The sequence below is a fragment of the Megascapheus bottae genome, chromosome 19, assembly GCF_031878675.1.
Source record: "Megascapheus bottae isolate mThoBot1 chromosome 19, mThoBot2.hap1, whole genome shotgun sequence".
NCBI classification, from domain to species: Eukaryota; Metazoa; Chordata; class Mammalia; order Rodentia; family Geomyidae; genus Megascapheus; species Megascapheus bottae.
The window spans coordinates 22,160,085-22,176,634 of NC_143527.1; positions in this window are offsets into that span (position 1 = coordinate 22,160,085).

Here is a 16,550-nt window from a genome sequence, read left to right on the forward strand (position 1 = left end):
TGAGCCAATCCAATTCACATGGCCTGCATTCTTTGAGAGCCATAACTCAGTTGGGGGAACAGAGGAAGTTGGGATTACTATACCATGACATGGTATTATGCAATGTTATGCCTCTTGTACTACCTTGTAGAAATGAGTTACCGAAAAGGAAATGAAGGTAACAAGTTCTTTTAGCAGCAAACAGATAACTATGTGATAATGGATTGGAATGATTTTTCTAAAGACTTGTTGACAGCCCATATAAAGTTTCAAGTAAGTAAAGTGTGTGAGGGTATACAACACCTTTGAGAAACATGAGTAGACCAGCATGGTACCTGCTAGACTTGAACTCCCTATTTCAATATGAAGTTGCCGGGGCCTACCGGCAGCAAATTGGGGTTCCTGAAATAGGGGGCAGGGACTGGAAAAAATAGAAGAGAGACAAACACATGGGGTCTGGGAGGTCTGCAGCCCAGGTAAAGACTGCAGCCCCGTTTATTCTCAACTCCAGGCTTATATCCGTTCTTGAAACCAGGGAACTTCCAGGTGTTACATTCATATGGTAAATCTCAGGTCATTTAAACAGAATAAGGCCAGAAAACAATAAGACAATAAAGCAATTTTCTGTGCAAATCAAGGTACAGTTTGATTCCACTCTGGCTCCCAACATGAAGTGAAAAGGCAGACATCTCCAAAAACTCCCAAAAGAAATGCCACACAGAACTTAAGCCTACTAACATCTTGGTCATCCGCTTTTAACTTTAAAGACGGTAAAGACATATCTTATTTATAAACCACCCAATTTGTGGCTCTTTGTTATGGCAGCACAGAGAAATGAATATCAATATTTAAATTGTAAATATTAAACATACTAAAGAAAAAATATACTAGAGGAAAGAGACTGACAGAATGACTTCTTTCAAAACATGTACATATAAATGTATGTATCCATATCCATATATATATATATGTGTGTGTGTAGTGTAAAGTACTCATGTCATACATTAGAACACAGATAAGTTAAAACAATTAAAAATAAGAAAATATACAAATCTTAAGTGAAAAAAAGGAGGGATGGCTATCAGGGAAAAAAAGTGAAATTTCGAACAAAAAATACTACTAGCAAAAAGCAGGGCATTGTATAAAGACAAACTGAGCAATCCACCAGGAATATGTAGCATTTTAAATTTTCATGCATTACACAAGTTCAAAATATATGGCACAGAAACTGACTGAATTGGAAAACGATGCCAACAAAATTCCATAGTCAGGAACTCATTATGCAATGATTGAATTCCAGGATAAAAAAAATCACTAAGAACAAAGAAAGACTCAAGAATACTATCAACACGCAAGATCTAACATTTGAACATTCCACCATAAAAGAGCAGAACCTACCTTCACTAACCCAGATGGAACATATTCTAGGTAATAAAACAAACCTTAACCCCTATGAAAAATAAAAAAAAACAACAATGTGTTATCTGAGTATACAGAATGAAACTAAATATAAATATAAACAAAGAGAACAGGTAAATTACTAAAGAATTGGAAACAGAACAACACATTTCTTTCTTCTTTTTTTTCTCCTTTTTTGTTCATGTATATTGATTGTGCAAACAATTTAGTATCGTGATGGCTTCACATGTGCATATAATATACACTTAGAACAAATTTATCAAACCACATATGGAAATAACATCCAATTTTACATGGATAATGCTTATGTAAAAACTATGGCACTTAATGTATGTATTGGAAGAGAAAAATTCTCAGATCAATAATTTAAGCTTACACCTTAACAGTGTTAAAAAGTTCAGCATAAAATAAGTGTAAGTAAGGCAAAAAATTTCATTTTCCTGGTTTCAACTAGAAAACAACATAGAACAAAAAAACAAAAAAAACTGTACTGTTATTGAGAAAAATCAATAATAGTAACACATATCTAGCCAGATTTATAAGGATAAAGACAGATGACAAATCCTCAGAATCAGGAATCACAGGATGTCACAACAAAACCTGTAGATATTAAAATGATAAAAGATCGTGTCAAATAACTTAATGCTTATAAATTTGACAATTTAGAGTAAATGGACCAAGTCCTTGAAGAGCATTAACTAGCAAAATTTAGCTAAGCTAGATAATTGAACAGTTGTGTAATAATTACAGGCATTTCAATTTAAAGTTTTAGTCAAATTATTTCTTGGCCAGATGGCTTGACATCTTCAAAGAAGTCTTAATATTAATTTATACAATCTCCTAAAAGTAGAAAAATATTTAATAAAATCATTTAACAGTAATGTCCTGGCATTAAATTCAGAAAATGTATCAAGAAAAACTACATGAAATGCTTATCATGATCTCGGATACAAAAACTATCAAGAAAATGTCAGCAAAGTAAATTTAGACATGTAAAATATGAAAATATTTATGCATTATGACCGAATGGTAGAATTTCCATCGGCTTTAGAAGTATTTTTAAAATCCATCAATGTCAGCCATCATATTACTAGGCTTAAAAAGAAGACTCATAAATCATATTAAGTGAAGTAAGGCAGACCCAAAGGAACCTAGGCTCAATGGTTTTCCTCATTTGTAATAATTAGTACACAAGAAGGAATCTCCTAGCGGAGGATTACAATAGCACAAAACCTAGATACATGAGGCCATATAGGATGAGACTAAATGAAATGTTAGGGAAACAGGAGCCATATAATGTATGATTGTTCTTCTTAAAGTGCTATGTTGTTTCTCATCTCTTTTGTTGTCCCTTGTTTATTCTCATATTGTTACAGTATCTGACTTTGTTATCTGGCATATTGTATATACATTTATTTGTTTATTTGAAATAGGAAAGTGAAGGAGGGAAAATAAGATAATTGGGAGGAGGTGGGGAGAGAGAAATGGAGACAAAACATGAAAGGGTATCATTGTGTGAGAAGTAATGAACCTACTATCTGGTGAATATAACTCTAACCCTTTTATAAATTACAATAAAAAATAAAAAAGAAGACATACAGGATACATGGTTGATTGATGATACAACAAATCACATCAATGAACATAGGAAAATAAATATTGATAAAAATATAATGATATTTAAAACAAAACAAGTAAGGTAAACAAAGACAAGTAACTCAGCAATAGGACTTTTAACCAGATTGAATACTGGTTATGATTGAGCTTGATGACAAAGCATCTGCAAAAATCTAGAATCATTGTTATGCTTACTAATAAAGAATATGCTTTTCCTTTAACACTTGAGAGCATGGTAGAATTCCCATACCATAATGTAGCCTAGTACCAAATGCTCACTTCATTTCTACAAGTCAATAGACAAAACAATGAGAACCACAAGAATGGAGAGACTGGCAAGGAGAAAATTGATCTGTTTATTTGCAGACAAAATGCTTGTGCAAAAGGTCTGAAGGAATGTATAAAAAGACTAGAATTAGCATGACAATTCACAGAATGCAATGTCAATACAGAAAACCATTCCCATTTCTATATAGAAAATTGGTAAATAGTTTGAACCACAATAGCATTTTTAACTATTCCAATAAAAATAAAACAGGTATAACTCTAAAAAGTACATGAATAAGATTTGTATGATATAACTTTAAAGCAATAATAAAATCAATATAACTGTTAAGTTTTTTGAAAAGATGGTACATTAATGGTTTAGAACACCTTTCACAGTAAAAATTTTAATCAGATTTACTGATCTGTATTGATTTAGTGGAATTCCCCTGCAAACAAGTTTTTATTATTTTAAACTTGGCAATTATTATTTTAGAATTCATACGGAGATTCAAAAACAATACAATGACTAATATAATTTTTAAGAAGTGAAATATGATGAAAGACTTTCACCAGTGTTAGTCATGCCATAAGCTAAGAGCAACCAAGAGAAGGTATGTCGCCAGTTCAGTGGACAAGGTCACAATAATTTTTTTTTTTTGGTCAAGTAAAAGATAGCCTTCTAAATAAATAATCCTAAGAAAACAACATCAACCAGCAGAAAAATAAGTACCTTAATCTAATTCTCATATATACAATTTGGAAGAGATGAGTTTGGATATAAAGAAGTATTGCAAAGAAATTGTTAGTTATGGTGCTGGTGAATGCCTTGATTTCGATAAGAGAAGTAATATACCCATTACCTGATGAGTATAACTGTAACCCCTCTATACATTATCACGACAATAAAATACAGTTAAACAAGTTTGTATCTGTATGCATATGTATATGTATACACATTTACAAATGTATGCGTGCATAACTGGAGAACTCAAATGAATTTAAGAGAAATATTTATGGTCTTGCTATGAATCTCTGTGTGAAGCAGTTTCTCTGTGTGCTAGTTGCCTGTTTGTGTCTTTCATACATGCAACACATACAAGTCAGTTGATTATTTCCAAATAATCCCCAAGGGACAACAGAAGCCTAGGCATCACTGTAAGCTATTTCCCCTTGCTTCAGAAAGACAGAATCTCATGTGAACATGAATCATTTGCATTACAGCTAGTAGACTGAGAAAAACCCACCAGCACCAATGCTTATGCTAACTGGAACACAGGCCCTGAAGCCTGAGGGCTAAGATAAGAGTCAGGACTATGCCAGCTAGTCTCGTTCATCCCAGCACATTCTAAACTCATATTTAAAACTGGATAAGTTCAAGTCCACACAGAAAGTTCTCTTGTACTATGATTGACTGTTTATAGACTGATTATGCAAAAAGTGGTGCTGTCCTAGCAGTGGAATAGTGATAGTATATGTATGAGCACAATCTATAATAGCCATCAGATGGAAATAAATTCCAAATAAATGTGAGGCTTGGCAAAATATAAATTACAATAAAAAATAAAATTGCTCAGACCTTTAAAATTCTTAAAATATATCAACATGAGCTATTTTAACAACAAAATATGTATGCGAGGTACAGTTTTTTATGATTATTTAAAGATAATTGCACAGAGGGAAGGGAAATAATTTACTATTAAAAGACCAGTCTTGTGAAAGAGCAATGAGGAAAAGATCCAAGACCCTATGTAAATTCACTCAGGAAAAGGTCTTGAAAAGACAAAGTAATCTGATTTGCCAGTCCCTTTCTTCAGGTAAAATGTAATTTTCCAAGTTTTTTCATGATGATATTTTGGAATAAAATCAATGTCACTCAAGAGAATAGAGTAAATTCCAGGCATTTGACTTGTAATCACTTTATTTGGCAAATAGGTGCATTATGGAATAAGATGGAAGAAAAAAAAATGAGAACTGGAAGGTAATGCAACAGGTGGCATGTACATTTCGGAGGAAAAATAGGCCAATGTGGTCCAGTATGGTAGAATGTAAAGTGTCTTCTATAAGCATTAGAATATATTTCAAAAAGGGACTTTTGTTGGTCAGGGCATTTCAAAATAATAGCATCAATGTCCTCAGGACTTCTGTATTTTAAAAAGACTTCAATTATCTTAATTTACCTGAATAAGACTCTAAGTTTGCTTTTTCAAAAGTATCTTTTATTTTATGTCCAAATTATCTTATATAACCAAACTGACAGGTAACAATTTTGGTGGTCTCTAACTTCAATACTGGGATTTAGTTTGCTAGTTATTATGGAGAAGAAATGAGATTGTTTGGATAATAATACTCCTGAAATTTCACATTAGGAAGGCTAGTAGTTTTAATGATAATATATGATATCCCACCGATAATCAAGTCATTCTTATGTTTCCTTTTTGAATCAAGCCACTGACCTTTAAGTAAATCAAACTGATATCAAAAACAGGAACTTTGTTCCCACTGATATGATATTCATAATCTTATTAGATGCTCTATAATTAAACTGAATTTCATCATTGTAATTTCCCTCATTACAGTAGGATAGTTAAGTTTAAAAACAATGCCCTTATGATCTTGGCAGTCCTACTTAATTATTCAAGAAAATAAAATCTAAAGAGGTATTTCATAAACATTGAATGCATACACATGCATATTACAGAAGAAATGTAATATAACATCAAGTGAACTCCAAAGAAAAAGAAAATATCTCAAATTTAAATAAAATTCTTCTCATCTAAGCTTCCAAATTGTACTCTTCCCCAAAGGTAGCAAATTTAAATAATCAGGGACGAATCTAAGGGCTCCGTGTTATTAAAAGAAGAAAAAGAAGGGGGAGGTTGAGATTGGAGGGAGAAGGAGGAGGAAGTAGAGGAGGAAGAGGAGGACACTAAAATTTTCATTTATAGTTTGGCTTTTTTAAATGCCAGTCCTACAAATGGAAAGTCAACTAATCATTTACTTTGCAAAGAGATTTTTAAATTACATTCATGTTCACTTTAATGTATAAGGTCGTTACCCTCACCTTGAGTTTTTTCAAAGACATACTTTTAGAGATGCTGAAAACTAAACCATATCCACACACGAAGGGAACCAGAAGACAAGAAAAAAAAAACAACAAAAGTTCAGTGTTAAATTGATAGCATAGAAATCAAAGAACATAGATCGGCGGAAGATGGCAGCGGTTCAGGGTGAGACATACTGAGCTCCTGCCAAGATTCAGGTACTGGCAGTGCAGGAGCCAGTCCTCTAACAGAAATTGATCCTAAGTAAGCGTTAGGACCACAGAGAACTCAGGCAGAGAGGAAAAAAAGGAAAAGGAAGAATACCAGCACAAAAAGAGAGAGTGGAGCTCCGCCAAGGAGCGGCCAGGGAGACAAAGGCTCTTCTGAATCAGAGCAGAGAAAGTGCTCCACAGCAGAGCAGACCCGCTGGCTGCAGACAGAGCCACACAGAGCCTGTGCGATCCCAGAGCTGGCACCCGGCCGTGCACAGACCTACCAGCTTCATGGAACCAGAGAATCCAGCAATTTGTGAGTATCTCCGAGAAGTTTCCACTTCTGCTCCAGGACCGGCATTGGGAGGGAGCCCCTCCCCCACCAGCTGAGAGCAGCGCCATCTTGACTGCTGGCAATGACCCAGGCCAAAGCAATTGGAGCCTGAGAGGTGTTGCTGACAACACCACCTACCCATAGGGCAAAGGATTTCCCAGAGATCCCTTAGCCAGAAATCCGGCCCCAGCGCTGCTGAAGTCCATCTCCCTGAGCCACCTGCAGACCTGGTAAACAAAGCCGCCCTCGGATCTTTCAGCTTTGTTTTACCAAACAAGCAATCTCATCCAAAAAACTGCAAAGCCAAATCACAAGAGAAAAAGACTTTGTGAAGTGTTTAGATCCCGAATTTAGTGGAGACACGAGTTTCCTAACCTCTCCCCCCACCAAAAAAAATAAAAAACTGAAGAATACCCTGTTTTTATTTTTTAACCCCATTTCATTTGCACTTTTAAATGTTCATATTTTTCTTTGCCATTTAACCTACACCTTTTTTTCTAATGTTATGATTCATTCCTTTTTTTTCTTTTTTTTTCTTTTTCGTTTTCTTTTTTTCTTTTTTTCTCCTCTCTTTTCCCCCAAACCTGATGTCACTGTGGTCATTCCTAGAAACACAGTGGCAGCCCTGGGTACAGTTTGAATAAAAACAATATCCATATTGATACAGTCACCTGCTTTTTAAACTCCGGGTTCTCAACCCTAGTATATCTTGGGTAAGAAATCGAACAGTGAGGAATCTCCTCCCCACCTTTTTTCTTTTTTTTTTTTGTATTTGTTTTCATTGTGTGTGTGTGTGTGTGTGTGTGTGTGTGTGTGTGTGTGTGTGCTATTTTCTTTTATTTTGTTGCTGTTTTTTTTCTTTTTTTCTCTTTCTTAAATTGGTATCATTGAAATCTCCTATATTGACCTCTCTCTTTTCTCTATATATTCTTCTTATTACTCTTCTTATTTTGATAAGTTTTATCTAAGTTGATCTAAACCTTCTACACAAATACTCTACCTGTCTATCACCTTAAGTCAGTTATCCTTACATGATATCCTTTCTTCATTACTATAATATTCTTACACTCCTGTATTATTCTTTTCCTACCTCCCTTGTCATCTTTCATATAATTTTTCTATCTCTGGTCCTCTGTTCATCCTTCAACTCTTATAATGCATGGATCTACATTTGATGGTTGTTGAGCAAATGCTGTCTAGGTGTTCAATTATACTCTAGGTCCAGAGGGACTTAAATACAATAGAGATTAGATTGAGGAGATTATTGTTTTGGTCATAAATTGGTCATCTGTGATTGTATTAGATTTGTATGTAAGTGTACAAAAAGAAAAAGAGAGTGTTATTACCAATCTAAAAGAGCTAATATCTATTGTCAACCAACTAAAAAGGTCTAGGTTGGTTATATCTGAAAATTTATAATATTGTTTAGTATTAATCTAGCTCCCATCCTCAAATGCGCAGAACAAGAAACTCAAGAAAAATGTCAAATCTCCCACCCAACATAAACAGGCAATGGAGCAGGGAGAGGCAAATCTAGAGGAGAGCCTTCCAAGTGCTATACAAATGCAATTGATAAACATCATTAATGAAAAATGTGAAAACATAAAGAGATAAGGGAGGAAGCCACAGCTAAACAAGAGGAAATCATAAACAAGGTGATATATGAAAAAGGGGAAGCCATAAAGGAGGCCATAATAAAGGTTTTTCAAAGAAAAATGGATGAATTCATAGAATCCACAAACAAAAAGGTGACTGAACTCCAGCAAATGTCCAAAGAGAATAAAGCTACTGATCTAACCACTCAAATGGAAATCAAGGAGCTAAAGAAATCCATACCTGATCTAAAAGAAGAGATGCAAGGCATCAAAAATGAGCAATTAGAAGCAAGGGAGATGAAGAATAAAGTAGATAGCCTTGATAGCAGGTTAGACAATGCAGAAGAGAGAACTTCTGGGGTTGAAGATAATTTAGTTGTTATAAAAAAAGAACAGGAAATGAGTCAATTAAAATCTAGGAAATATAGAAAACACTACAGGAGGTCCAAGATACAATTAGGAAGCCTAATTTAAGACTAATTGGTATTGAGGAGGGTCTAGAGAAAGAGGTCAATGGAATTGGAATATACTTCAGGGAATCATCTCAGAGAACTTCCCAAATATCCAGAAGGGCAGACCCATCCAGATACAAGAAGCTTTTAGAACCCCAAACAGACCTGACCAGAAAAGGACATCCCACTGCCACATTATAATCCGAACTGGATCAATAGAGGCCAAAGATAGGATCCTAAAAGCAGTCAGGGAGAAGAGAACAATCACCTATAAAGGAAAACCACTCAGAATAACCCCAGATTTCTCAGCAGAGACCATGCAAGCAAGAAGAGATTGGAACGATATATACCACCCCTGAAGTCAAATAACTACCAACCAAGAATACTGTACCCAGCTAAGCTCTCATTCATAACTGAGGGAACAATAAAAACATTCCATTCCAAGGAAAAGCTTCAACATTATGTAGCAACAAAACCAACACTACAGAAAATTCTCAAAGGTGCTCTACACATGGAAAACCAACCCAAATGTAATACAGAGAAAGACATGGCACCTAAAACTCATAACATCTAAGTACCACAAAAACTATCAAGACACAGGCCCTAATGAAAGCTTGTAAAAATGGCAGGAACTAATGCATATTTCTCAATCCTGACTCTCAATATCAATGGACTTAACTCTCCAATTAAATGGCATAGATTATCTAGTTGGATCAAAAAACAAGATCCATCATTCTGCTGTCTTCAAGAGACACATCTTACCCTCCCCAAAACACATCTTTTGAAAATGAGAAGTTGGAATAAACTCTATCAAGCTAATGGCCCCCATAAACAGGCTGGAGTTGCCATCCTCATATCAGACAAAATAGACTTCAAACTAAAATTAGTGAGAAAAGACAAAGAAGGTTACTACATACTGCTAAAGGGATGTTTCCTCCAGGAGGACATAACCATCCTAAATATCTACACACTGAATCTTGGAGATCCGAACTTCATCAAGCAAACTTTACTTTCACTGAAACCATACATAGAGCGAAACAGAGTGATTGTTGGTGACTTTAACACACCACTCTCACCTTTGGACAGATCAACAAGGCAAAACCTCAACAGAGAAAACTTAGAATTGAACAACTATATAGACCAACTAGATCTAACAGACATCTGCAGATTATTCCACCCAGCAACAACACAATATACGTTTTTCTCAGCAGCACATGGAACATTTTCCAAAATAGACCACATTTTAGTCCATAAAACAAACCTGGACAGATTCAGAAACACTGAAATTATTCCATGTACTCTCTCAGACCACAAGGGCATCAAATTGGAACTGAACACAGAACTCCACCAACGAAAACTCTGTAACTCATGGAGATTGAACAACACATTTTTGAATCACCAATGGGTCATCGAAAAGATCAGAACAGAAATCCAACAGTTTATGAAATTTAACAAAAAGGAGCATACAAAACACCAGCTCCTTTGGGACACGGCAAAGGCAGTACTCAGAGGAAAATTTATAGCGCTGAGTGCCTACAATAACTAATTGGAAAAATCGCAAACCAACAATTTAATGATTCACCTTAAGCTCCTGGAAAAAGAGCAACAAACCAACCCCAATCCCACTAGAAGAAAGCAAATTATTAAAATCAAAGCAGAATTAAATGAATTGGAATCCAAAAAAACTATAGAAAGAATCAACAAAACAAGGAGTTGGTTCTTTGAAAGAATTAACAAAATTGGCAAACCCTTAGCAAATCTTACCAAAAAAAAAGAAGGGAGCATACAGAAATCAACAAAATCACAGACGAAAATGGTAATATCATGACAGAAATTACCAAGATCCAGAGTATCATGAGGGAATACTTCTCAAACCTTTACACCAACAAATTTGAGAATCTAGAAGAAATGGATGAATTCCTAGCCAATATTAACATACCAACACTGAACCAAGAAGAACTAACCCAATTAAACAGGCCTATTTCAAGCACTGAAATAGAAATGACAGTCAGAGACCTTCCACCTAAGAAAAGCCCAGGGCCAGATGGATTCACTGCTGAATTCTATAAGGTCTTCAAAGCAGAGCTCACACCAATACTCCTCAAGCTCTTCAACGAAATTGAAAATTAAGATTCTTTACCAAACTCATTCTATGAAGCCAGTATAACCCTCATCCCCAAACCAGACAGAGATTCATCAAAGAAATCAAACAACATTAAGATATGTAAAGAACTAATAGCAATTATCCTAAAGAATAATTTTGAAAGAATATAATAATAATAAAGACAGATAAAAGTAGAGGAATCAGATTTTACCTTTGCGAAATTCATACTCATGAAGGAATTTAATCACTTAAAAACTTCAATCAAGATCCTAAGTTCCTACATTTCCCAGTCCCTCCTTATTCTATATGTTTGATTATGCCTCTGAACCTTAAATGTCATTTAATAGTTGTTTCAATCGAAGTCAATTCTGAAAATATTTTCTTTACATTATATATCGGTTGTATAATTTCAGCTTTGAAAATCCAACTCAAAAGAAATAAAACAATACAAGGATATATTAATTCATCTGTCCAGGAGTACTTCTCACTGGCTACTATGAGGCTATTTGTAATTCTTCCTGTTGTTGGCTGTTGTAATCTGCCATCTGTAAAGACAGAGTAGCTTCGTTCTGTTTACAAGGTAACCTTCCCGTCACAGCACTCCACAACTATCTCCATATGACAGTTAAAGGGATGCCTGTTTATTTGGTTACTTTAAAAGGTAAGAACCCAGCTCAGCATACATGGCTTACATCTTAAATCACAGATATATCCAGTGGGCTAAAATAAAAGGTTATAATTTTCCAACTAGTTTAATCAGAAAAGTTCATGAAATTCCATCTCCAATTAATTATCAAAATGGGCTAGTGTCATTGCTCAAGTGTTGGAGTGATCTGTAAGTCACAAGGTGCCAAAATCAAATGCAGTGACAACAGGGGATAAGGCATAAAGAAAAAAAAAGGAAAAAATGAACAAACTCCATTAGTACATTAAAAGCAACAACCATAAAGAAAAATCTCTTGTTTGTATATCTTGCAGTTCATTTCTCTTAGCATCACCATGGTCAGGAGGGTTTACAATGTTCCACAAAAAACTTACTACCGTACATGTTTAACTGTAACCCCTCTGTACATTACCTTGATGATAAAATTAAAATTTGAAAGTGTTTAAGGACCTGAATTCAAGCTTTTTTTCCTAGTAAAAGATTAAATGAAAAGAAAAACAAGAAAATAAAAGCCTGTCTCAAAAATAATAAAAATAACATTAACTGATTTCCTCTCACATCTCCTGATAAGAATTAGGTCACATGTCAATTTTATTAGTAAGAGAAATGTCATATTGATTGATTACATCAATCAATATTTGTTCCCTAGTTGAGGTTGTGTTGAAGTGCCTGTAGTCTACTGCAAGACAGTGCTTATGTGAGAAAATCTGACTTCTCTTAACAGGAAAGAGTGGATATAGGAGAGGAAAACAGAGCACATGACTTCTGAATAGCCCACCCACTATGGTTATAACATCCTCTGTAATATTGCCAGTTGAAATCTTGAGAACACAAAAGGGCTACCATCTGAAATTAACACTTGCATTAGAAATGCATAGAACCAAAATATTGGGTCTTGATATAAGCCTTTCTCCCTGCATTTTGTGTGTGAATGTGAAGGCAAACTTGTAAGGGTTACCAGCTAGATTGTTCTTACATTGTTAATAAACCATCCTAATATTTCAAATTATTACTTAAAATCCTCTGCCTTAATAGTGATTATATAAGGTACTGCTATAACATTGAAAAATAAAAAATTGAATTTTATCTTTATATGTCATTCTTCTAAAATTAAAGAAAGCATAAAATTTGCTGTTTAGATATTTCTATTATGTTTTCCAATTTGAATGTTTTATTATAAATCAAACTTTTTATCTAGAAAAAAGAGCATATCTATTATTTGTTATATATAAAGGTGCATATGGCAATATATACGTGAAATTGTGTACATTCTTTGAAAAATAAAGTGGCTGACTTTTTTGTACTTTTTTTGTGTGTGGGTCATGGCATTTGAACTTGGTCTGGGTGCCATCCCTGAGCTCTTCAACTGAAGGCTACCACCTTACCCCTGGCCCTGGGTGCTGTTTCTGAACTCTTTAGCTCAAGGCTACTGCCCTACACTTGAGGTTATTTGGAGATAAGTCTCAGGTCCTTTTGGGTCTGGACTTGATCTCAGATCTCAGCCTCCTGAGGAGCTACAGGAGTAAGCCACCTCACCTGATTTTTTTTGTAATTTTTTGTATTGCTTTTTATTAATTTACAGAATAAAAAGTGTCATTAAAGTATTTTGGTGATATCTGTCATCTATCTTATCTATCATGTATTCTCACCTATCTATTTACCTGCCTACATTTCTATCATCTATTTATCTATCAATCTGTATTTTGCTAATGACTGAAGAATAGCTGTCATATATATCATACTACTTATTACTTTACCATTTATATAACTTTGGACATTTAATTTGTTTTAATGCATTTCATTATGAATATTACTGACATGACATATTTATATATAATGTTTATCTACCTTTCAAATCATTATCTCAGGACTTTATTATAAATTATTAAATGTGCCATAGTATTCCCCTAAAAGTGAATATTAATTTACATTCCTCAAAAGATGCTATGACTAATATGACTAATGATTTATTATTAGTTATAAGTTCAGCTAGAATTTGCCTTGGGAATAAAATATAAAGTAGCAATAATTTCTTAAAAATTTCACGCTTCATATCATTAGTCTCAGCTTAGGATGCTTTTCAGTCACTTTTTCTGTTTTTAATTGTCACTAATAAATTAACCTCGCTGCATTTCTAAGCCCAGTGGTGTAACACAAGTACTGAAGTTCACACAAATTAGAGACTTCTCCAGAAATCACTGCTCACTCTTAACTCTATACTTCTCACCAGCTCCTTCGGTTAGATCTCAGTAGCCTCTGGTCTTAATGAAATTCTTATTTCTATGCTGTTCAGGCTAAGCTGTCTGGTTATTGCACAGATTGACCTTTCTGGAGTATGAATTAAAAAAAAAACCATGACTTAGAATCACCAAAATAATTTGTTTATTAGAATTGATAATGGCAACACAAATATCCACTTGAATGAATATAGCTTACTATATCCCATCACTTAGATGTAACAGTTTCTGTAAACATTAGAGACATTAATATTTCACCCTTTTACATGGAATTCCAGTGAAGCTGAACACAGGTACCACATTTATCTGAATGAATCTGAAGATTAATAGAGGAATCTTAGGAGACAAGGAGGCACTGGGAGTCCTAAATTCTTACCATGGGTTTGTCACTGACCACACAACTCTGGAAAGCCACCAATACCAGTGGCTTATAATTTTTCTTTGTTAAATAAAGGTCAAAATGAAATGATTTCCAAGTCCTCAGTTGATTTTTCTTCATTTTGTTAATCATTCTTTCCGAGGTGCTACTATGAGTTTCCTGTAGCTGCTGTTAATATTGCCACAAACTTAGTGACTTAAGACATTACAGAATTTGTGTGTGTGTGTGTGTGTGTGTGTGTGTGTGTGTGTGTGTGTGTGTGCGCATGGTGTGTGTGTGTGTTGTTATTGTTGTTGTTAGGCTTGAACTTGAGGTCTGGGCATCAATCACCTCTGAGCTTTTGTTCTCAAGGCTAATGCTCTTCCACTTGAGCCATGGCTCCACTTCTGGTAACAGAAAATTCTTATGCCAAAGAACTACTGGAACTACTAAAAGTTGTACAGTAACCCTCAAAAACCTTTAGGGAGAATTCAGTTCAACTGAAATCTGAATTTCCCTCTATCAGAACTTGTGGGAAGAAATATAAGATATTGTATAATGTTATGAAAATTAAATGTAATGGAGAAGAATGTAAGTAAAGCTTCCAGAAATACACAGTAATGTACAAATGGATAGGCTCAAGAGAAGAATGTCCAGTTAGAAGCTCTTGCAACAGCTACTAGCTACATAACCAGAACTGTACAAAGAAAGGCTTGATTAAAAAAAAAATCTTTAACAGCTTGGTGATGAATGGGAAGGGAGTACTTTTGGCCTTTCAATTTGTCTGGTTTAAAAGCAGCACCTAATAGTAATCGTGTGTTAATTTCCTTTCACATGGATTATTGAACACATGTTTTGAAAAGCTCCATAAGTAATAATAACAGCTCATTCTTGTATTGCCACAAGGCAGGATGCTTATTTGATCGTCAGTCATCCATCACACAATTCATTTGGCACTGTTCCCATCAGCAGTGGCCTGCGAAGCCCTCAGAGGGTCCTGCCAACAAGAGCAGTTGGCGATGGCACAAGTGAGTGAGTGTGGAGTGATTCACACTGAGAAGCAGCACCAGCAGTTTAGCAAGCACTGGTGCAGACAGGCGTGTCAAAATCCTGCTCCAATTCACTCAGTTGCCTTTGCTCCTTACAAAGCCAGCTGTTATTACACTTAGGGTCATATGAGCCTCAGGCCTTAATAAGACCTGAAATCGTCCCCCATACATTTTACCCAAGGAAGTACAAGTATTGTTACCCAATATGCCAAGAAGCAGAATGGGATCATCTATACACCTTAGCTTTATTATTATTTTCTCATCTAGATGATGTATACACTCAAAGAAAATCTGATCAAAGTTAATAGAACAAGAAAGAACGAGAAAATCAACTGTGGTTTACATACTTCTTTTCTATTTTACTTTAGAAAAAGAATGCAATTCAGGAAATAAGATGTTTAAATAAACTTACAAATCTCATCACAAAGCTAAAATGTAAATTTAGGCTGTTTTATTAACAGGAACATTTTTTTTTCTCAGACCATAGGCTTACTCATTCTTATCTAGTAACTAAGCTAAGAGGAGGTTGACAATTAATTATAGGTGAATATTTAGGCTCCATGGAGATTGTTTTTAGATATATCAGAAAGGGAATTAGTGATTTATTACTGAGACAAGTCTTAATATGCCTTTGAATCTGATGCCAAGAAGACATTATAACCAGAAAAAGGATGTAATCAGGGAAGAAAGCTTTGCTAGATTTAGTTGGATATTATAATTGATATGAATAAAATCCCCTAATAATCAAATTAAGTAAAAAGAAGAAAAAAGAGGAATGCTACTAAAACATTTAGAGGTATGAAGAATAGACAGATACTCCTTCTCATGTTTTTGTCCCCATTTTCCTTCTCCCAACCTCTCCCAATCATCTTCTTTTCCTCACTTCTCTTTCCTATTTCAAATAAACCAATAAATGTATATGTAATTTACTAGGCAACAAAGTCAGATATATAACAACATGAGATTAACCAAGAAAAAATAGAAGAGAAATAAGATAGTACATTAAGAACAACAATCATACATGGTAAAGCTCTTGTTTCCATATCCTAGAGTTTATTTCATTTAGTCTCATCTTATATGACCTTAAGAACAATGTTTATTTTTTACAAAGACCTTCAGGTCTAATTAAAACAGACCTATGTGATAGTCTAAAAGTATGACAAATCTCCAAGAGAATAAAATAAATTAGGATCTGCCTGAGTTTTGATAATAGAATGCTAAA